Below are 23415 nucleotides of genomic sequence, written 5' to 3'. Positions count from 1 at the left end.
CAATTTAGCAGAGTAACATTCCCCTCTTCTAAAATTGGCAGCGGATGCGTATGCTCAGGCTTGCTAAAGCCTCTATAATAACTGTTCTGGTATTTCCCCCTTATTCCCTCATAAAAGATAAGACACGACACAGTCTTCCATAAAAGTATAAAAAGAGTTTACTCACATTCTGTTCACAATCGGATCCCAGAAGGCAGACTTAGCTTAGAAAAGTAACATACACTTGAAAACTATTCCATAAGAAGACAGTCTCTTTGTCCTCTCTTGGCTGGAAGCCAAGAGGGCATCTTTGGCTAAGCAGATGTTGCTTCTTCGATGTATGTAGTGAAAGAGAGAGAGATGGCTGCCCTGCCCTGTGCTTTTGTCGTTACCTGCACAGGTGAGGCCACACCCACCTTTAGTCACATGTAGAGGAAGTTTGTCCCAGCCCAGAAGGAAACAGGAAGTTTACCTGCTGGCTGGACAAACATTCCTCCCCATGTGTAAACATGTACACTCTAGGAATGTTGTACTTGACTGCTCTTGTGTTTCACATCGCACAAGAGCATGTGGTGGGCCGGACTATATTTTGAAAAAATATAGTAGCCTCACACCCCGGAATTTTCCTCATCAATGCCAACTCACCCATAGAGGCAGAATAGGAAGCCAGCCCTCCAGGACTTGCTCCTCTGCTGTAAACATAGTTAAAGTTGAGCTGCAGCTAGTAAGACCAAGCACTGGGCGCCTCTCACAGAATCAAACGCTAAAATTGGGTCGAGTGCTTCTCTCCAGAATCTCTTTCCAGGATTATGGCTTCACATGCCTCCTTCTAATAGCAAATTCATCTGGGGAGACCCGATAGAGGGCGGCCAAACACATGGAAAGCACATTTGGTGGTGGGGAATAAGAGTGTGCTGCTCCACAAACCTTAAAAAGCACCCTCTCCAATGGCATGGCACTTGGATGACCCTGTGGTTCTACCCCTGGGGCTGAGGGTGATGAAACAATTCCTGAGACAGCTAAAGTGCTGGTGGTGAAAAACCCACTTCAAATGAGACCAAACACGGGTTAGAGCTCAACGCCGAGCCTACCAAGTGGCGATAGCAGCGGTGAGGAGGACCATTGTTGCTGGATCTGTTGGTGAAAACAGTACCAGGAGACTCTTTCAGGTGGTTCATAGTCTAACAGAACCACCTTTGCCATCAGGGTCTGATGCAGAGTCCAAGATCTCCTGTCATGACTCTTGTCATGAGTTTTTTTGCAGATAAAAAGAGGTAGACTCCACCAAGGTAGGAGGGTGCCAGAGCTCTGCCTAGTCAGAGACATAGGATGGCTTGCCAGTTCCCACGTGGAGGAGGGGGTAGGAGGGAGGGAAACAGACGGAGTATGCATGCGCATTCGACTGCCTAATGGCATCCACATCACCCAGGGGATCACAGCCACAGAGATAAGAAAAGAAGAGCCATCCCATTGTCTGGAGAGGTCACTTACCTGATCGCATGGACAAGCCGTTGTCATCGGACCCCAGTGATGGAAGCGTGCAGCTGTATTGAGGCAGCACTAACAATTTTGTGCCTGGGGCGACTGCCACTGTGCCCCGCAGCCCACTACGCCACTGGGTCTAGTCAAGTAAAGTGAAGTTGATCCTCCACTGTGGGTTACTTTTATTCAAAGCAAGATTCCTCTGGAGGGAGAGGATGTTGCAACATAAGTCAGAGGCAAAGCAGCCCCAAGCCAGGTTCTGTGTTTGCACACATGATTTGCAGTGAGCCAAGGGCTGAATTGCTGCTGTAGTTTCATAGCCCAGAACAGCAGGTGTAGGCGAAAGGTCTAAAGTTAGACGACCAGGTCTTGGTCAAGGCATCCGCTGACCAGCAGGCCATAGAGAAGAGGAACGTCAGCATTTCAACTCTGAGCCAAAAGTTTGGCTTTTGCTATTTTTTGACACCCTTGGTCATGAGCCAAGTGTGATTCTCGAACTCTGAATGCTGACTTTGCCAAATCCATACAGGCCCTTTTCATCTCTCATGCTCAGGAAGTAGCAGCCACAGCTTAGGAGAGGATTTTTCATTTGCTCCTTTTCCATGGGGTGGGGAAAACTCAACACTTTAATCTTGTCTTATTTTTATGCAAATTGGGTGGTCCAAAACAAGGAGAGTTATATCTGCACCCTCTCTTTAGCACAGATGGCCTGCAGGAGAATTTCCTGTCCTTAAAAGTAAAACTGAACCCGTGAGTAGAGTGAAGAATTGGATTTTTAAAACGTCTTATTTGGCATCGAACGGGGGAGGTTCAAAACAGGAAGTCCGCCTTCCCCTTTTGTAAATAGACTGAAGCGAAGAGGCTGCAAGCTAAAGTCTTGGAAAGCCTATTCTAAAGGACTACATTTCCATCAGTAAAAAACATCTAACCCCCCCTTGGAAGCAGGAGAAGAGGGGGGAGTGTTGGATCGTATATGCCTGCAGGAGAGAGTGAAGGAATTTAGAACACTACCGCTCCGAACCTGGAAACGGGCTGCCAGTAAGATTGACGTGCTTTAAAATGTTTATTCACTGCAAATAGAACGTTCATTGACAGCTTGCCAAATAAGAGAGATACATTGTTTTGACTGTCTCCGTCTGATTTTAAAAAGTAACTGAAAACTGAAACTAACTAACTTTACTGCTTGAACTGCATTTTAAAAGGGGACATTCCGGACTGTTACAAATTGCTACTGTTTCCCTCTAGAGGAAGTTTTTGAAACTGTCACAGGAGCTGGATTAGGTAATTTCCAGCTGTAAGATAAAAACTGTGTGACAGTGGGACTGACCTTGAACTCTTTAAGTGTTATGGCAGATGGAAAGGGAAAGATAGACCAGTCAATCCCAGAAAAAACAACAAGGTCTGGGAAGTCTTGGCAGCAACCTAGGAGAGCCTCAACATCAGGTCCCCCTGCTCCCTCAGCGGCTGCATCAGTACATTCTAAATCAAGAGGAATGTCAACAGAAGAGGCATTAGCGGCTGCATTGGGCAAGATTAATGACGCATTGGAACAGCTTAACAAGAAAGCAGACGCGACAAATGCGAAAGTGGATGCTGCAACTATTAAAATTGATTTAAATACAGAAAGTATAAATAATTTGGGACAAAAGGTGAATACTAATACAGAAACCATCCAGAAATTGATACAGGAATCTACTTTGATTCGACAGACCGCAGAGGAAGCCAGGGAAAAAGTTGCTGTTGTAGAAGATAAAGTAACACAACTGGAGGCAGAGAGAGTCCCAGATCTACAGAGGCAACTTGATGACCATAAGCTGACGCTTTCTATGATTGAGCTCAAAGAAAAACAGACAAATTTGAGGATTAGAGCTGTACCTGAACTGGAGAAGGACAGTTTGATAGAATTTCTCACGCAGGAATTTGCTGATTTTGGGGAATTGGACTTGGAGCAAGAGGAATTCAGAATTGTGAGTGCCTTTAGACTCGCAAGAGGGGGGAAAAAGGAAAGAGTGGAATAAGAGACTGTTTGATCACCCTTCGAACTAAAGAAGAGAGAGATAGAATTTTGGGTTGGCACTATTTGAAGACTTTGGAAATACAACAGTCAAGAGTGGAAATTTTTAAAGACGTTCCGAAATATCTTTTGGATCTTAGGTCTAATTATAGAGATTTGGTCGACCTGCTGAGAAGGAGTAAAATTATCTTCAGGTGGGAGTTTCCCCAAGGTCTATCTTTCAGTTTCAAAGGAAGGAAGATAAAAATAAGATCAGTAGAAGATAAAGTGAAGTTTTTGGATAAATACGAAGAAGATTTCCAGAAGGGACTTGGGAAAGAGCCAGAAGCACTGGATAGAAGACCACCAGACCGAGGACTAGAGCAAAGAGCATTGGACAGAAGATCATCAAATAAGGGAATATTGGATATATCAACATATTCCTTTGGACTGGATCCCCCAGTGAATGAGACACTAACAACACCAACAGAAGAAGAGCAAGCATTGGGTGCAGTTGGAGGAAAATCAGAGTAATTACACCATGGCGTTGCAAGTATTGAGTTGGAATGTTAATGGACTGAACTCCCCGGAAAAAAGGCGGAGAGTCTTCCACTTATTGAAAAAAGAACATTTGGACTTGATTTGTCTACAAGAAACACATGTGATAAGGCTACACAGGAAGATATTGAGCAATAAAAGATTGGGCCATGAATTTATTTCATCGGATAAAGTTAAAAAAAGAGGAGTAGTACTTTATGCAAAGGAGAGCCTATCACCGAAATTTATGTTTAAAGATGAACAAGGAAGATTTGTTGCAATTGAAATTCAATCAGAAGGAGAGAAATTTTTGATAGTAGGTATCTATGCACCAAATGAAGGAAAATCAGATTTTTTAAAGAAGTTACATGAGACTCTAATGGACTATATGGATTACAATATGATTTTGATGGGAGACATGAATGGAGTGGTGTCTACAAATATGGATAAGGCACAGAGACAGGTAGTCACCAAAGATGGTAGACTACCAAAAACTTTTTTTGACATGACTGAAAATATGGATTTAGTTGATATTTGGAGAATGAAGAATCCTTTGGGAAGAGAGGGAACTTTTTTCTCTGAAGCTAAAATGACATGGACAAGAATTGACCAAATTTGGATAACTAGAGGTCTGGTTCCGAAAACTAGCAAGGTGGAGATATGCCCCAAAACTTGTTCTGACCATAATCCGGTGAAGATGGTTAGAAAGGACCAACTGGTTAAAGGTATACAAGTGGGAGCTAAACAGTATAAACTGAAAGCATTTGCTGATGACCTAGTATTGACTTTACAGGAGCCAGAATCTAGTACTAAAAGGGTATTGGAACTGATTCAAGAATTTGGACAGGTAGCAGGTTTTAAGTTAAACAAAATGAAAACTAAGGTTTTAGAGAAAAATTTAACTGTGAATGAGAGAGAGAAGTTCCGGGAGGAGACAGGATTAACATTGGTTAAGAAAGTGAGATATTTAGGGGTTAACATGACTGCTAAGAATGTGAACTTGTTTAAGGATAACTATGAAAAATGTTGGATTGAAGTGAAAAAGGACTTAGAAATATGGCCAAATTTGAAGTTATCATTGCTAGGTCGAATTGCTGTGATAAAAATGAATGTATTGCCAAGGATGTTGTTTTTGTTTCAAACTTTGCAAATTTTGGATAAGACAGATTGTTTCAAGAAGTGGCAGAGAGATATTTCCAGATTTGTCTGGCAGGGCAAGAAGCCTTGAATAAAATTTAAGATATTAACTGATGCTAAGGAAAGAGGTGGATTTGCCCTGCCAGACCTTAAACTTTACTATGAATCAGCTGCTTTTTGCTGGCTGAGAGAATGGCTGCTTCTTGAAAATACTGATGTGCTAGACTTAGAAGGTTTTAACAATGTATTTGGTTGGCATGCATATCTGTGGTATGATAAGGTAAGAGCACATAAAGCGTTTAAAAACCATATTGTTAGAAAAGCATTGTTTAATGTTTGGATAAGATATAAGGATTTGTTAGAAAATAAAACCCCAAGATGGTTGTCACCAATGGAAGCAAAGGCACAGAAAAAACTCAATATGGAGGGCAAATGGCCGAAATATTGGGAAATTTTGGAACAAGATGGAGACAGAGTAAAACTGCAGGGTTTTGAAAAATTAAAAAACAAAGTGTAAGATTGGCTCCATTATTACCAAATAATGGAGGCATATAACTTGGATAAAAAGGTTGGCTTCCAGGTGGAAAAATCAAAATTGGAAACAGAATTGTTAGACCCCAAAATTAAGAATCTGTCAAGAATGTATAACTTGCTGTTGAAATGGAACACTCAGGATGAAACGGTGAAATCTGCTATGATTAAATGGGCACAAGATGTCGGACATAACATTATGATGGCTGACTGGGAACAGTTATGGACCACAGGTATGAAATTTACGGCATGTAATGCCCTAAGAGAGAATTTAATGAAAATGATTTACAGGTGGTACATGACACCAGTCAAGCTTGCAAAAATTTACCATTTGCCCGAAAATACATGTTGGAAATGTAATGAGACTGAAGGTACATTATTTCACCTTTGGTGGACATGCCCAAGGATTAAGACATTCTGGGAGATGATTTATAATGAAATGAAAAAGGTATTTAAATATACCTTTCTGAAGAAACCAGAGGCCTTTCTCCTGGGCATGGTCGGCCAATTGGTGCTAAAGACGGACAGAACTTTCTTTATGTATGCAACAACAGCAGCAAGAATACTCATCGCGAAGTATTGGAAGACACAAGATTTACCCACCCAGGAAGAATGGCAGATGAAGCTGATGGACTATATGGCATTGGCGGAAATGACTGGCAGAATCCGAGACCAGGGAGAAGAGTCGGTGGAAGAAGATTGGAAAAAATTTAAAGATTATTTACAGAAATATTGTAAAATTAATGAGCTTTAGAAAAATGGTGGAATGAAGTTATATGGCTTTGGCAGAAATGTTATAAGGAACTAGGTACAGAAAGATTGTTAATTTATTAAAGGGGGAAAAAAATAACGTTAGAATATGTTAAGATTAATTACAGGACAGAAAACAGAGGAAGATGGAAAGGAATTGCTGAAACAGTTAAATAGAAGTGGAATACAAAAAGGGAGGCGTGAGGAAGTCAATGAAACAAGTGAATGAAAGCCAAGTTTGAAAATATTGGAAGTGTTTTTAATTGTTTTTGTTTTGTTTTGTTAATTCAATGTTCTACGTAGTGTTTTTGTTTTTGTTTTTGTATTGTATTATATTGATTTGTTTAATTCTTTTTCTTTCTTTTTGTAATCTTTAAGCTCTTAATAAATATTATTTCAGGAAGTTGAATGGAATCAGTTCCGGGAGCCAAAACGTTCAAAAACTAAGCTGTTTGAAAACAAGGGTACAACTGTATTTATTTTTTGGTTTTATATTTTCATTTTACTTTGTGAAACACCCTGAGACCTGCGGGTATAGGGTGGTATATAAATTCAATAAGTAATAAATAAAAGCAAAAAAAGAGGACAGCCTGAGGCACTGCCAGCCCGAGCTGGGAAAAGAGGTGTGCGGGGTCGCCACTGCCATGCCCTGGACATTTCCTTTAAAATGTAAAATAATTGCCCAGATAGGCATGTTGGTCCCCAAAAAGAGGACATGTCCGGGTTTCCCCAGACATATGGCAACCCTAAATTGTGGTGGAAGATGACCCTGAAAATACTGGCAAAGCCTTGTATGGTACGGCATGGAAAGGGGAACTAGAATAAAGGACTGAAGGGGCTGCATTAGTGAGGTTGTTAGAGCAAGTTTCCTTGGAATGAGGCTCAGTGGAGACTGTGGTGTCTTTATGATATATGGTTTATTCACACACATATACAACCTGAGCCGAAAATGGAGAGGCTCACAGCATTAACACCCCAGAAGGTTTTGCTTCTTCCAGTTACAGCCTTCGAATCAAGAAGAAATCAAGCATGGCTCTCTCTCTGTGACTTCTGCCAACTTCCAGCCCAGCTCTCTCACACAACTCTGACCTTTTCCTTTCTCATTCCCAGCCAGGCGAGGGAGGAGGCCCACCCTCATTTGCCCTCTGGCACAGAGCAACCACAAGGTACATAGGTGGCAACTATGACCCTTGCTTGGTTAATTCATCAATGGAATCCTCCATTAGATTTTCACCCTTGCAGACTAGCTCCCAAACTCACAAGGCTGAGGGACTAGGCAACACCAAGGCTATTTCAAAACCAGTTTTTAGGTGCATTTAGCTTTGTGTTCTATAGCTTTTAGCCCAATATTGATTGATGGGGAATGGAGGCTTATTTTGGGATGGTTTGTGGTGCACAGCCCTGTCTTGTCTTGTCCTCTTGTGTGTGTGTGTGTGTGTGTGTGTGTGTGTGTGTGTTTTCCCAAGGGCTTTTTGCTTGTTCACCGGGATCCTTCAGAAGGAAGAGACAAAAGAGGAGTAGTGACATTTTCCTGCAGGTACCATCTTATCGGGGGGCCCTTCTCTGCTATCTTTTCAATGCCTACTTCCTCTTCCTCTTTCAAGAAGCCTTCTAAGGAGAGATTTTTCTTAGTCTGCTTCTGTGTAGGAACTGTTTTTGGATGTTTTTGGTTGTTTAACTGTTGTGTCTTTGCTGCCCTGGACTCCTTTGGGAGGAAGGGTGGGATATAAGGATGCCGAGTAGTGCCTCCTGCCCATAACTGAAGGTTTTGTGGAGGCGCCATAGCCTCAGTGTGTCAGCACCTGCATTGCATGCAGAAGGTCCCAGGTGCAGTCCCTAGCACCTGCAGTTAGAAGCTCAATGTAGGTAGGAGCCTCTCTCTGCCCAAGACCTTGGAGAGCTTCTGCCACTCAGGCTGGAAGTGGGCAATACTGGGCTAAATGGATCAATCAGGTTTAGGATCAGGGACTTCCTTCTCTTCAATGAGCTACCTTCCCAGGTGGATGAGCCCCACGGCTCGTCACTTCCCTCTACAGCACGGGCAGAAACCACCTTCTTGACTGTTGGACCCCCTAGTGGTCTCATCTGCTCAATTGGCCGGAGCCTGGCTGTCAGGGCTGATTCAGCTGCAGTTCAGCATCAAAACTCAGAGATGAGCAGTAAGGTGGACTCTTTCTTCAGAGAGACAAAACCCGAGAGAGAAACTCCACAGGCAGGACTAGCCCCAGTTGCCAGAACGGAGGATCTTAGCCTCCTCCTAAGGTAGGGCTATCAGACATCAACAGCTTCTGGGTCTTCCTTTAAGAAGCTCAACAATTTGGGGGTCTTCCTAAAAATAGCTCCACAGCTTTCGGGGTGTCTTGGTTTCTACTTTTAGAAATATGGCATCCCTATCCTAAGGCTCCTCCCCAGTCGGCTGACTTCCCAACAGTCATGGAGGGGCTCTCTGTGCCTTTTGTTCTGCTACATGTAATGCCTCCCTTGTTCCTGGGGACAGAGGAGGAGGGGAGAAGGGAACAGTGGACATGGCAGGTGCCTGGGGATCTCTTGCAGCCTCAGCCTCCTCCTCCTCCTCCTCCTCAGCTGCCTCAGTCTCCCTTAAACCTGTTGCTTGTTTAGCCTCCAAGCCATCTGCTCCCCCTTCTTCTTCTTCTTCTTCTGACCTGTCTCCTGCATCCCACCAGAAGTCTCCTGGCTTGGGGCCTTCCCACTTTGATGCTTCCCGGGGGGGGGGGGTGGTCCCTGGCTGTAGCCTCCCGCCATTCCTCCTCCTCTAGCCAGTACCCGACACTAGCTTTGCATGCAGGGGAAGCCCCTAACTCACTGAGGGTTTGAGCCCCATCAACTCCCCTCACCTGGTTAGCCCGCCAATTGAAGCCATTCCTGAGGTGTAGCTGCTGCTGCAGACTGACAGTTTCTAAGAGCCGCAGGTGAGAGCTGTAGTGACCAAAGGTGGACAAACTACCCCAGAAGGAGCACAACGTGCCCCCCACCAGAGGTACTACCCCTCCCCTCGCAACCTTGAGTCATGAAGGACAGAGAGTGGAGAGTTGGATGTGTGTAGAAACCAGCCTCCCTTAGGAAAACAAAGTTTACATTCATCACTCCACCCACTTTCACCTGTGGCCCCTCCCACCACAGGCACACGGCCCCTGGAAGGCTTCCCAGAGGAGAATATGGCCCTTAAGACTGAAAAAGAGTCCCCAACTCCAAACTAGTGATGAACTGCCATTGATGGCTCCAGCTGGATGTTGAAATCTCCCTCGAAGCTCCTTCTCAGATCCATCTTCCCTTTCAACAACTGGCTTCCTCCTGCAGGTCAAACAGTCCCCTCAGTACAAGGACCCATTGTTTCTCCATGTGCATTTTCAGCAGCCTCCCATGTGACTGCCAGTGATATCATTTTTCCCAGTGATATCATTTTTTTTTTTTTTTTTGCTCTGAATCTGTGGGATGTAAAACACAGGAGCAGTCAATGACAACATTCCTAGAGTGTACATGTTAGAACATGGGGAGGGATGTCTGTCCAGCAAGCAGGTAAACTTCCTGGGGACGGACTTCCTCTGCATGTGACCAGAGGTGGGTGTGGCCTCACCTGTGCAGGTAATGATAAAAGCACAGGGGAGGCAGCCATTCTCTCTCTTGCCTCTTGCCTCTCTCTCTGCCATCTTCCTTCCATGAGGAAACATCTAAGGATGCTCTCTTGGCTCCCAGCCAAGAGAGGAGATAAGGGCTATCTTGCTATAAGATAGTTTCTAAGTGTATGTAACCTTTTTAAGCCTGCCTACCTTCTGGGATCATATTGTGAACAGAACGTGAGTAAACTCTTTTATACTTTTATAAAGACTGTGTCGTGTCTTGTATTTTAAGAGGGAACAAAGGGGAAATTACCAGAGTAATTATTATAGAGGTTCTAGCGAACCTGTGCAAGCGTTAACCGTTGCGAACTTAAAGGGGAATGTCATAAACTCTGCTGATATTTTGGGAACTTGTTAGCACAAGTTGGATAAGGATATAATTAGTCAATATATCCTCTCCTGCACCCCAGAACATTCCCACAGAATCTTCATCTGTGGAGGAGAAATGACCACGGTCCTTTCAAAATTTCCCATGTATTCGTAGGAACATCACCTGTCTTGGCAAAAAGGAAGGAACCAATGTCTCAGATGCAAGCCCTTTAATCTGGAATTGCTATTCTTAACTCCATGTGGCTGGGGTGTTCTGGGGCTTCTGTACCTTGAACTAATAATTTCTTGTTTGCATGTTCTACCCCAGCTGCTGCTCCCTGTTCAGTTCAGCTGGGGGATTAATTATGCGTTGTCATTTGATTCGTCAGGGTCTGTTCCATACATGCCGGGTGGATAAAACGACTAATTCATGTCATGTCTAACTGGTTTGAGCGAAAGGCTTCTCAGAAGTTAGGGCATGTCATAAAAGACAGCAATGTACAAAAGCGGGTGGTGGGTGGACATTAAAATCAGTCCAAAGAATTAAAATGTCTGGGTGCTCAAGAAATGTTTAAATGATAGCACAGAGCTGTTGGCATAAAAAAGGTCTTCAAGAGATGCCTGAAAGTCAGCATTTCATTACAGATCAGCCTTCTCACTGATTCAGTCACTTTTGCAGACAGCTCAACTTCTGCAACCAATGACCTCCTGCAGAGTGTAGCCACAAAAGAGAGTTTGGGGAGGACTGTAGGACAGGCTTGCAGTTCATTCAGGGCAGAAGCAATGGGAGAAGGGCCATAGCTTAGTGGTAAAGCACCTGCTTACATGCAGAAGCTCTCAGGTTCAATCTGTTGTATCTCCAGGTAGAATGTCCTCTGTCTGAAACCCTGGAGAGTTTTTGCCATCCATTGTGGACACCACTGAGCTAGATAGAGCCATAGTGGGACTCAGTATAAGGCAGCCTCCTATTGTCCCAGCAACAAGCCTTTGCCACGCACAGAGGACTCCTTAAAGACATGAAATAAATAAAGCTGCCCTGGAAAGGGATGCTGAAAATGAGTCACAATTAGAAAGCCCTGGGACAACAAAACACTCGGACACAGTGCCTTTAAAGCACGGACCTGGGCCTAGGAAGCATGGGGCACCAGGTAACTGTGGCTGAGCCTTGAGAGACTGCTGTCCAAGGTGCTGAATACAAAGATGCAACTGTTAGAATGCCAAGGGGCATGATGGTGCTTTGAATGCATAAAGCAGATGCGGCCTAACTTGCACAGTTGCAGAATGAACTGAATTGAGCTGGAAGAAGCAGGACTACATGGGATGTAGAACGCTATACAGGAAATGGCTCGGGGTGGCCCACTGGGAGAGGCACATGGTGCAAAAAGCGGCAGTTTCAACCCATTCATGGGAAAGAGAGCTCTGAAATCCTGGAGAGCAGCTGCTGGCTGTGGCAGACCATACAGAACTAGATGGCCCAGTGGTCTCACTGGCTTTTCAAGCCAGAACACAGCTTCAGCACCCCCAGGACAAACCCATTTTTAATTCCCCAAACTCTTACTAATCAGAGTTTCGTTTTTAAAGCGACAGTAGTTCAAAGCATTGACTAGGGGCTTTTCAATGTTCAAAGGCACTTTGGATGCCTTGACTTGCAATCCTTACAACAACCCTGCAGAGCAGTTCAGTGTTATCTCGAGTTGCAGAATAGCGAGGCGCGATGCCGAGGCGGACGCAGGGTGGCCCACCTAAGGAGTTCATGGTAGAGGGACCTGATGAGGCCAAACTCCGTCTTTTGCAGCCCACTCCTGCATATTGTAATAAACAAAAATCTGCCCTTATTCCCTTATGGGGAACACAAGAGCCCTTCTAGAGTCCTTTGTAGGTTCTCCATAGGTCGGAGAAAATAACAGAGGCCAAGCAGAGAAGATTGAGAAGCAAAGCAGCTAGCAAGCCTGATCTTTATTGAACTGTTGCAACAGGGTGCTCCCCCCCCCCACAGAAGAAGGGAGGAGAAGGAGGAGGACTCCGAACAAAGATGTGCCTGCCCTTATAGAGACATTTTAAATTGCCCGCCCTGGAGTCCAAGGCCACCCCTAGACACATCATACCTTCATCACAGAAGGGGTGCAACTCAAGACCACCCCCCCAGATACATTGTACCTACATCACAGAAAGGGCGGTCTACAACAGACATCTGAGTGCGTTGTTTACCTCCTGTCTGGCAGGTTACCTGTTAGTGCTCACTTGATTGGGTACCCTGGGGAGCCTGGCCAGTCTTTTGTAATGACAAAGACTTCGTTCCTGAGCCAGGTCCCAGGCTCAGCCTATGTAGGAGTGCAAATATCCAGAGATGTAGTGATCAGATGGGATTACTATGAGGAATTATAAAAGACCCTGATGCTGGGAAAGATGGAAGGCACTAGGAGAAGGGGATGACAGAGGACGAGATGGTTGGATCGTGTTCTCGAAGCTACCAGCATGAGTTTGACCAAACTGCGGGAGGCAGGAGGGCCTGGCGTGCTCTGGTCCAGGGGGTCACGCAGAGTCAGGCACGACTAAACGACTAAACAACATCTAGTTTTGATTGGATTAACGGGGTAACGAGGTTTCGATTGACTCAGTCCGTTGTTCTCGCAGCGGGAGCTGTCATCACCTTGTCAGCGCTCAGTGGAGCGTGCAAAACAGCTGGAGCTGAGCTGCCTCTGCAGAGCCATGGCATTGCTGCGATTGGCTGAAGGGCTACATTCAACACCATCTGATTGGCTAGAGCGCATCCTCATGCAAATACATTGTTCATTCATAAAATACATCGATCGTGTATAGCATCGGGATACGGGGTCAGAAATGGCGCTTTCTTCTCGGGGTTTCGGACTTTTGTGCAGTGCTTGGTGCAACGTTGTGACGGGGCGAGGGGAGTCCTAGTGTGGCAGGGTTCCCTTGAGGTCATCGCCTCGGGCTCTACGTCTCTTACTCGGGAGTAAGACTTTGTTCATATGCCCCCCCTCCATTCCGTAACACTCTTCATATGGACTTCATGGAGTGTGCACTCTTGCAGGGTCTGCTTCCAGAAACTACCATTGCAGATGTATATATTTTGGCAGAAATGGTTTACAAATATGCACGATGGCAAGCAGGCAGACAGGAACAGTTATAAATCAACCTTGGTCCTGCCTAGCCTGGAAGCTGTTTCCAACTAGTGAACTAGAAACCTTTCAGCAACATTTACAACCATCTACAAAGCCCAAAGTTTGTATTTTCTTGAGCTTTCTTGAGGCTCTGTGCTCGCAAGTGTTCTAGTGACTTTCAGGTAACTTGGAAAGCATGGTAATGATGTCTTGGTTCTGAAGAATGATATTTCCCCCAGTCTGACTTAGTTATCCTGGTGATGATTCAGCTAGATGTTGTACACGCTGACCATATTCCAGAAGGGGTTGGTTGTCTTGGCCTTGCTTGGGCTTACTGAGATCTGTCTTCTCCCTATAGGTGCTCATTCTAAAATGGATAATTGTAACGTTTGACTTCATTGATCAGAAGGAAAATATTAATGCTCTCTATGGTTTCTTCTTCCGCTTCTTACAATATGAGAAATTGGTAAGATAAAAAGGAATGTGTTATTTTGAAGGAACTCGCTTTTATTCTGACATTAACCCAAATCAAACAATAAAGAGTACTTTCCGACCACACAACAGGACACCATGTGAAAAGTGGGGCCTTAAAAAAACCTCTCCCATTTCCTTCCTTTTCCTGTCTTGTTCCTTCCCAATGGGCGCCGGTCGCAGCGCCCCCCGGGGGCACAGCATGTTCAGGCAGGCAGGCAGGCAGCTATCCGATGTTGATCCCGCCCGTTCCTCCCTCCACCCCCCTCAAAGACAGCCGCGCAGACAGCTATCCGATGGAGGGAGGGAGGAGAATCCTGTTCTGTATAGCTATCAATTCGGGTGTGATAGTCTTATGTTTGCATACTTATTGGAAAATAAAACTAATTTATTTTAGAGCTTGTATTTGTGTGTATTCATGGTATCATTTGTAGACCCAGTAGATGGCAGTGTGGTGTGGAGTGTTTTTGGCAGCTCATGAAAGGATAGAGGGTGGAACGTTGACCGTTCAAAGGCACTATAAGCAATATATATATCTCCACATTTTCCTAGCTACGTTTTCCCATAAAAGTATACACTCGAATACATTTATATCAAATACATTTGGAAGAAGTGATTGTTACATTTAAGGAACATTCTCTAGGCGATGAGATTGGGGGGAAATACAAAAACCCATTCGGATACATTTGGATACATTTAGAAAAGTCCAGCATTTTGAGGAAAAATACATTTGAGTTGAAAAATACATTCAGATCCATTCTTAAAGTCAATGAGAAAGATACAGCAAAAAGAATACAATTCGATACAGCAAAAAACGATCCATTCCCCAAGGCACCGTTGACCTTCTTGTAGGGTTTGAAGGCAGAATACGATCTATTTGATATTGGTAGGGTCCGTCTCCTTCATTCCCCTCTCTGACCCTGACTCTCTTACGACACAGGGACCATCCCAGAGTGTGGGAACAACTTCTGCTGGTCCGGCCTGATCCAATGCAGCGGGGCAAAAAGGAGGCTGGCTTCCTGTCCTCAAGGCCGAGTTGGAGTCCAGAGAAGGAGCCTCGTCCACAATCGGCAATTGGCTACCTTTGTCGAAGTAGCCAAGACTCTCAGACTTCCAGAGGGAAAGGAGGAGTCTGTGAGAAGCACCAGGAGCCCCTGAAACTCTTTTGCAAGGAGGATGAAGCCCCCATCTGTGTGGTTTGGGGCAGATCCAAGAAGCACCAACACCACGAGGTGATTCCTCTGGAAGAGGCTGTCGAGGAATACAAGGTACCTTGAGGGGGAGAAATAGCTGTGTATTCTTCTTGGCAGGTGATCTTCTTAATTCTCAGATCCAAAGTAGGCATGGTATTACTTGGTGGTTGTTTATTACCTTAGGAGCAGCCAAGGGGAAGCCTGAGGGCTGCTGGGATGGCTGGGAGGAGGGAGTCAAAGTCTTTCTCTCTGCCAGGGGGGCCAAGGGATCTTCCCTTGAAATACAGCAGCTTCAAAGATTTGGGTTGGGACCATGGCAGGGAGAGAAAGGGTTAACCTCATCCACATCCCCCAGCAAGGTTGCTTTGTACATATTTAGAACACTACAAATGTGAATTGCACAGGTCTCCTTTGGCTAGCAGGATGCCTCCTCAATACCCTGCAAAGCAGATAGCAGCAAGGGGTCAGCTGCAAGGGGGTGGGGACTGGGGGCTCCTTTTCCCTTCTGGGGTACCTCAGAGCCCATATAGAGTCCCTTTGTAGCTTCTCTATCGGTAGGAGAAAATAACAGAGGCCAACCAGAGAATATTGAGAAGCAAAGCAGCTAGTAAGCCAGATCTTTACTACCTGTTGCAACAGGGTGCTCACCGCCCGCCCCCCCACGCAGGAGGGAGGAGGAGACCCTGAACCAAGTCCTTATATAGACATTTGAAATTGCCCACCCTGGAGCCCAAGACCACCCCTCCATACATCATACATACATCACAGAAGGGGCGGCCTACAACAGACTCCTGTCTGGCAGGAAACCTGTTGATGGGTTTACCTGGCTGTTCATGGGTTTACCTGCATATTCTTTTGTGATGAGAACTACTTACGGTATTTATGTATGTGTTTATATCTTAGACCTTCTAATTCTCCTAACACCAGGAATTGACCAGATGGTGCAGGATGCCCCCCCCCCCAGTATCTGTTGGAAGCAGATTTAGCAGTGGGGGGTGGAAGCACCTACTGGTGGGGAGCACACTTCTTCAGGGGATGCTTCCTCCTCCTCCTCCTCCTCCTCTTCCCACTTCTCCCTGGGGCCTCAAGATGAGAAGTCAGGCTGGAAGTCTCCTCGGAGAAGACAAAGGAGCAAGCATGGCTGCCTTTCCTCTTCTCCAGACCAGTTAGTTGGACTAGAAACCTTTCCCATCCCAGTTCTGCAGCTGGGGTGCCGCGGGAGACACTGGCCTCTGTCCCTCTTTCCTTCCCTCCCTCCCTCCTCGGATGCCATCTCTGCCTCCCCAAGGCTTGCCCAGCTGTTCTCCCCCAGAGAATGGTGCCTCTGGGGCTGGCCAGGGGGTGTGGGCTGCCAGGAGCTGAGGCGGCCTCAGAGGAAGCAAGCAAACTGGCGAGGGGCCCTTGCTGTTGGGAATGGACAGGCAAGTCCCAGGCCCCTGGGGGGCAGCGGGGGCAGCTCAGAGACCAAGAGGAGGACTCCTAAGGAGAGGGGAGAGGAGAGGAGGCTGAGAGAGCACTCCGCAAGGGCTCCGGAGGGAGTCTGCTCGGCAGGGGCTGGGTCCTACCGCACCGGCGATGCGGGGACCCTTAAAAACCACGGCCAGAGGAGGCCGTGGACATGGAGACTCGGCTGGCACCGTTAGCGCCCTCCCGACTCGTGAAGGAGCCTTTTTAAAGGCTCCGGATCGGGTGCCGGGGAGAAGCGTGGTGCTTGAGTTCTCTGCTATCCCTGCCGAGCGCAGCCGCATGCCATCCGGCGGAGAGCGCTGACTTCTTCTATTGAAAATTCGGATCTAAAAGAAGAACCCGTGAGTAAATTGGAATATGGACTAAAAAGAGGGGACAAATTTTTAAAATTTGGAGCGAACGGGGGAGGTGGAAAAAAGGAAGTCAGCCCCCCCTAAATTGTAGAAGAGCCAAAACAAAGGAATGGATAACTAAGATCGAGAGTAACCTAATTTCACCGAATTAGCAACTTCGCGAGGGAAATTTATAAGATTGAGCCGGAGGAGAAAAGTGGAATTTGTATTAAAAAGCAACACCCCCCCGGAACCCCTGGAGCGATTCGTGAAAATGCCTGGAGAAGAGCACGTGGAAATGCTTGGAGAAGAGTAACGGAGGTTTTGACAGGTTTTGACAGCCGTCAAGGAGCTGTCAAAACGGAAGAATGTAACAGAGACTTGGTTATGGACTTTGCCGGTTACATTTGATATAAGTTGAGTATAAATTGTTTCAAATTGTCTAAATAAGGATAAACAAGCTATTTGGACTGGTGGATGGGCTTTGGAAGGGAACTTTGTTATGGGAATCCATCTAGAGGAGCTGAGGGATATTGCATGTGTTTTTGACAGGAAACTTGTGCAGTTGAATAGAACTTTTAATCTCCTGGGAAACTGCAGAAATGGAACATTATTTTGTCTACAGAGGTCTACACACTATAGGAAACAATGGAACTATCTGTTGGAAAATGAAAGGATCATGATGTAATGTTTTGTTCCTGAACAACAAGCCTCTGCAGGGATATTAGAAACTTTTGGAGAAAGAACATTTCTGTGGGAGAACAGAGAAACAAAAAGGAGGAGAATGGCCGACAAGAAATAAGGAAACAACAAGAACTGGACAGAAATGGGAAAGGGGACATTTGGGATATCCAGATTTGACAAGCTTATGGAATTAAAATTGGAGTTTCTACTCCTGGATATAAAAATCTGGATAGAAGAAATGGACCCTCTTCTCGATAGACTTTTTTTTAGGATTGGACATTCGTAATTAAATGATTGGACATTCGCAATTAATAAGACTGGCAAAGAATCAGAGGGATGTGTGTTTAATGTAATGTGGGAACTCCAGGAAGATATTAGAGATGGAGGGCTAGGAGAAACGTAACAGGGAAAAAGGGGAGGGAAAGTTGGAATCCAAAGGTTGTAAAATTATTATTTAATTCTATGTTGTCGTTTTTTATTTGTATTAAAGGGGGAAACTCGTGGAAGGGAATAGATCGAGCTTAGGGGGATGGGAATTACGCTAAACTGGGTAATGGAGGATGATTGCAATTTGGGGACAAGAATTTGTTGAACCTAATTGTTTATTTGGAAGATTTGGAATACATGAGGGGGTGGGGAGGGGAAGTCCTAGTTATTGGAAAAAGTTTATAAATTGGATTTAATTTGTTTTAATTTGGAAAATCTTAATAAAAATTATTTAAAAAAAAAAAAGAGAAGTCAGGCTGGAAGTCTCCTCGGAGAAGACAAAGGAGCAAGCATGGCTGCCTTTCCTCTTCTCCAGACCAGTTAGTTGGACTAGAAACCTTTCCCATCCCAGTTCTGCAGCTGGGGTGCCGCGGGAGACACTGGCCTCTGTCCCTCTTTCCTTCCCTCCCTCCCTCCTCGGATGCCATCTCTGCCTCCCCAAGGCTTGCCCAGCTGTTCTCCCCCAGAGAATGGTGCCTCTGGGGCTGGCCAGGGGGTGTGGGCTGCCAGGAGCTGAGGCGGCCTCAGAGGAAGCAAGCAAACTGGCGAGGGGCCCTTGCTGTTGGGAATGGACAGGCAAGTCCCAGGCCCCTGGGGGGCAGCGGGGGCAGCTCAGAGACCAAGAGGAGGACTCCTAAGGAGAGGGGAGAGGAGAGGAGGCTGAGAGAGCACTCCGCAAGGGAGGCTGTTCGAGAAAGGGGGAGGGGAGGCAAGCTGGGCAAGCAAGGGGGGACCTAACTGGTCTCCTGAGCCCCACAGGGGTGCCGCAGAAAGAAGGGAGTTGGTCCAGGGAGCCGTGGACCCAAAAAGGTTGAAAACCTCTGTACTTTTATTTCCTCCAGTAAATTACTTTGCTATTATAGCAAGGCCACTGGATCCAAGAAGCCAGTATAATATTCATCTCCTCTCTTTGTGTCTCAATCAAAGCTGAGTTTTCCCTTTTCTTGTCAGGGAGAGATCTGTCGCCGCCTGGAGATTCGGAGGAAAGAGAGAGGGGAAATTCTGGCCTATCAAGCAGACCTGGACAAGGAAAGCAAAGACCTCCTTGGAAGTGTCCCTATTCTTACTAGTGAGGGAACAAGCACTTCAAGAAGCAAGTCCGGACTGAGGAGGGAGGGGGAAATCTGCCCATTTCAACTTCTCCCCATTTCTCCTTTTTCCATATTGGTCTTGAAGGAATGGGTTTCTGTGTAGTAAGTTTAAAAACTGACTCAAACCCCCCCCCCTTTGTTCTTTTAAAAGAGAGCACTTTTAAATGCGTAAAACTTGAACTGTTGAGCAAAACCATAATAAGGACACAACTGCATAAACAGTTCTGTCTTTTATCAGGACAGGCAAGGGATGGCCTTGGCTCTTCAGGGGAACAAAGAAAAGGCGTCAGAACTTTATCTTATGTGCTGACCACAAAAGACGCGCAGACCCACGTCTGGGAATAACGCCAGAGTGTGTTCTCGGAAATGGTGACCTCTGCCTCCCAGATAAGAGTAGGAAGAGGAAGATCCTTTTATGGTCAGAAGTACAGGAAGGAAGAGCCTTTTATGGCTGAGAGTACCAGAGCAGGAACATATGTGATGTCAACCTGCGTACGTAGGCCGACGTGGTTGGGCTCCTAGGGGAGGAGTGAGAGGGTGCCTGGAGGATATATAAACTGCATGAAACCTGTCATTTCTTTGGACTTGCTGTGGACTTGATCACGCAAGTGCCTTCTGCTATCCGGAGAGCAGAATAAACTCTTTCTTTGAACCAACCTCGGTGTCGTTTTGACTTCCTTCCTCCTGTCCCGGAGCAACGCAGACCCAATCGGTGAACTCCAATAAGGCTACAGTTTGTTATTTATTTATTATTCTGAAAATGAATCAAATGCTAGGGTGGCTACCTTCTCGTATAAATATTTTGGTACGTGCTTTGCCCTCATAAATACATTTTTTTGTGAACATTACCTGTCTGGGTCAACCTTGAAAAATTCAGAGGTCTGAATTTCAAAAGATTGCTGTTTTGGTCTCCATATTTTTCCAAGAATTGCGAATTAGGTAAGTTCACCTTTGAATGCAGCTAAATGGAGTTTATTTCCCATTGTTGTTTATCATGTGAAAAGCAGTCAAGGAGAAACCTGAGGACTTGTGAGCTGAGAGGGTGGAAGTGAGGCAAGGAAGAAGGGCTACCCCTATGCTATTCATATAATCAGTTATCAGAAATCAATATATTCATATATGCTCACACATAATCAAGGCTTACAGTATTTTATAATCCATTTTGAATCAAAGGGAAGCTGTGCCTTAGCTAACTGCATACTGCTTGAAACAGCAAAATTAGGAGCCGACCTTTCCCCTACAAACATCCGTGTACCCTGGACAAGGGGAAGACGTGAATCAGAGATTCTAGTACAAAATCCCCTCAGATACAGGCTAAATTAATCCACAGAACAGGAAGAGCAAAACCACAAAATCTCCAAACTCCCTGTCCTGTCATAACTAGGGGAGAGGTTAGACAGAGCGTCACTGCAAGCATCGGAAAGCAGAACTAGAACTCGGTGCTTGACCAGTGCTTGACCAGGAGCTGGAAGCATGGCAAGAAGCTTGCTAATTGGCTAATTTTCGCTGACAATATCGTGACTGTCTCATGGTTGTCTCATGATCTATGATTTGCTGTGATCCGCTCAGGTATAAAGACCTCTGGATTTCTGTCAGTCGGGGTCCCAGTTCCTTTTGGAAGAGATTCCAAACTGGGTCCTTATTGCCTGGCAATAAACTTCACCTTCTTATTCTCCATTGCTGAGTCTGCCTGATCCTTATTTAACACCAAGCGAGTACCTGCTTACGTTCACGTGCTTCATTTGGTGCCGTGCTCGGATCATACAGGCCAGTAGGGTATTTTTTTTACCCAAAAAGAGCCTTGCTCTGCTCTTGGGCGGGGGAACACGTCGGGGGGACCTTGTTTCGCATCCCGGCGCCAATCGGACATCATTTTCGAAGGAGAGAGGCAACCGCCTTCGGCGTGGACTCCCGTCAGGGCGAGGGCAACGACCGAGGGAGAATCTGAACGTGAGCCAACAGGAAAGGCGTGCCACGAAAGGAACTCACGGTGAGTAAAGATAAAAATGAGTGCCTGATCACCACTCTGAGCGACCCACTAGTATCCTCCTGTTAAAGGGGAAAGGATCCCAAAAGGGAAGGGAGGAGAAGCTGGGTCTGCCAAGGGATAGGAAAAAGGTTCTGCAGAAAAAGGTTGGGGAAAGGAAAAAGAAAAAAAGAAAAAACAGCTGGGGGGGGTGAGAGAAAAAGCGCTGTGTGAGTTTCTTTGCCAAGGGTTTTCGCCGCAAGCAAAGGGGGGCGAAACGGCTGTGTGTATGACCGAATGAAAGAGTGTCCCGGGACTTGTGGTTGAATGAGTAAGGATTGTGTTTAAAAAGGAAGAGTGTTTGAAGAAAGGAAAAGATTGTGAGTAAGCGGAGAAGGGCTTAGAAAAGTGAGGGAGAAGTGTGCTGTGGTTTCCTTGTCCTATTTTTGAAAGCTGCCTGGCTGAAAGCGTTTTGCCTGGTGAAAAGGAAAAGCTTTTTGCAGAGAAATGGGGGGGGGGAATGTTCAAAAAACGTTCAAGCCTGTACACCCCTAGAATGTATGATAGAGAATTTTAAAAGAGCCTTTCCAGAAGAACCAGGAGAGGTCAGACCGAGTAAGGAGATTTTAAAGAAATATTGCCAACAGGATTGGCCCGGCCAGGTTAAAAATTGGCCGCGTGAAGGAACATTTAAAATAGAATTATGTCAAGCAGTTATGGATTCAATAATGCAAAGACCGGATCTATATAAGGAGCAGTATTATTATATCAATAAATGGATTACAATATTGTCAGAGCTGCCCGAGGTCCCAGCTCACAAAGGACCAACACCAGTTCGTTGTTATATACAAAAGACTTTATTGAAGTTCAGTTTCGATTTCAAAGCCGCGGTGCGCAGCTCTACGTCTCAAACTTTAGACCGCTGAAGCTCCGTCTGAATCTCCTCCCCCCAGACACCAGTTTAAGACTCTAGCCTTGCTCCACCTCTTCCTTTGCTCTTTCCTCCTCTGGGTCCGCCTGTCCGCTGGGGTCTTGCCCTTTCTAGACTGTTCTGACGCTGAGTCCCCTGAGTCTTCCCCCTGCCTCCGGCGGGCTTTAGGACCTGGTTCCCAATCCGGGTTTTCTGCTGTCCCGCGCGCCTGTACATTTGAACTTGGCGCGCGCGCCCAGCCGGCAACCTTTCTCCTGACCGTTACACTGCTCCTGTCACTGCTTCCCCCTTTGGGGAGGCTAGCTGGACCTGACTTCCCCTCCGTTCCCTCACTCTCCGATAGAGGCGTGGTCAGCCCTGACTCATCTTCTCTCCCTGCTGGAGGAGACGCTGGCCCTGATACATGGGACACTTCCCCCCCACTATGCTCTGGTGGGGGAGCTGGTCCTGATCTCCCGCTGCTGCTTTGGGAGTCCCCGCTGGCCCCTTGCTTCTGGTTTATCCCCCCGGGACCCCCCTTGCCCTGGCCCTCGGCACCCCCCTCTGGGAATTTTCTGATTCGCTGGAGAAGCTCATGGAATCTCTCGTGCCCCTGTCATACTCCCCTACGCTGCCCTCAGATTCTTCCCCTTCGCTCTCCATTTCCTCTCTCCCCTGTGCCTCTGCTCCTGAGCCACTGACATCCATCCCCCCCTCGAAGCCCCCCCTTCCCCCCTCCCCCTCTTCGGGTGCGGGTTCCGGGTGCTCCAGTGCTGTGGGGGTGAGTGCGGGATACAGTTCTTCCCCCCTGGTGTGCAGCCGGCCAGCTGGATCCGGCCAGTCCGTAATGGCCTCGTCTACGTCGATCTCCTCTGCTTCCATCTCTCTGCAGCTGTGCTCGAACCCAGGATCCTCCCCCAACACGTCCATGTCCCTCTCTCCCCCTGTTGCCTCGGGTGATGCTGCGTGTAAGGGCCCCCTCAGCAGTTCCCTGCTCCACCCCACCTCCGGTTGATTGTCCCACCAATAAGAGCGGTCTGTGACAAACCCCGAGAGTGATCCCTCTGGGGAGCTTGTTTCTGTCGCCGTTTCCTCAGCTGATGAGAACCCCTGGAACGTGCTGGCTGAAAGTGTGGGTGTGAAAAGATAGTCGTCGAAATAATCTGCCGGCATAGGTCTGTGTGGGAAGAGTGCATGGAACTCGTCTTTGAGGTAGTGCTCCTCCACTGCATAGTCCGGTACCCACCTGTTGGCGCTGGCCGTGGTACCTTCCCTGGCGAGGAGATATTCAACCCCCTCTTCCCCCCATCTCGAGTCTAAAATCTCCGTGACTTCGT

At 46.4% G+C, this 23415-nt stretch overlaps 2 long non-coding RNA genes across 2 annotated transcripts in view; both read left to right on the top strand.

The window, feature by feature from the left end:
• The window catches only part of LOC309333280, a 35015-nt gene extending 24690 nt beyond the window's left edge, over positions 1-10325 (top strand). The window contains exon 3 of the long non-coding RNA XR_014152443.1: positions 9989-10325. This is a non-coding gene — a long non-coding RNA (uncharacterized lncRNA). The remainder of the gene's footprint in view (positions 1-9988) is intronic.
• The window catches only part of LOC309333290, a 66044-nt gene extending 45165 nt beyond the window's left edge, over positions 1-20879 (top strand). Inside the window, exon 2 of the long non-coding RNA XR_014152452.1 lies at positions 20510-20879. This is a non-coding gene — a long non-coding RNA (uncharacterized lncRNA). The remainder of the gene's footprint in view (positions 1-20509) is intronic.
• The last annotated feature ends 2536 nt before the right edge of the window (positions 20880-23415 follow it).

The sequence above is a fragment of the Podarcis erhardii genome (assembly GCF_964252035.2).
Source record: "Podarcis erhardii genome assembly, chromosome: W".
NCBI lineage: Eukaryota > Metazoa > Chordata > Lepidosauria > Squamata > Lacertidae > Podarcis > Podarcis erhardii.
Note: the sequence above shows the minus strand (reverse complement) of the source record. Positions and strands in the feature narration are given on the sequence as shown.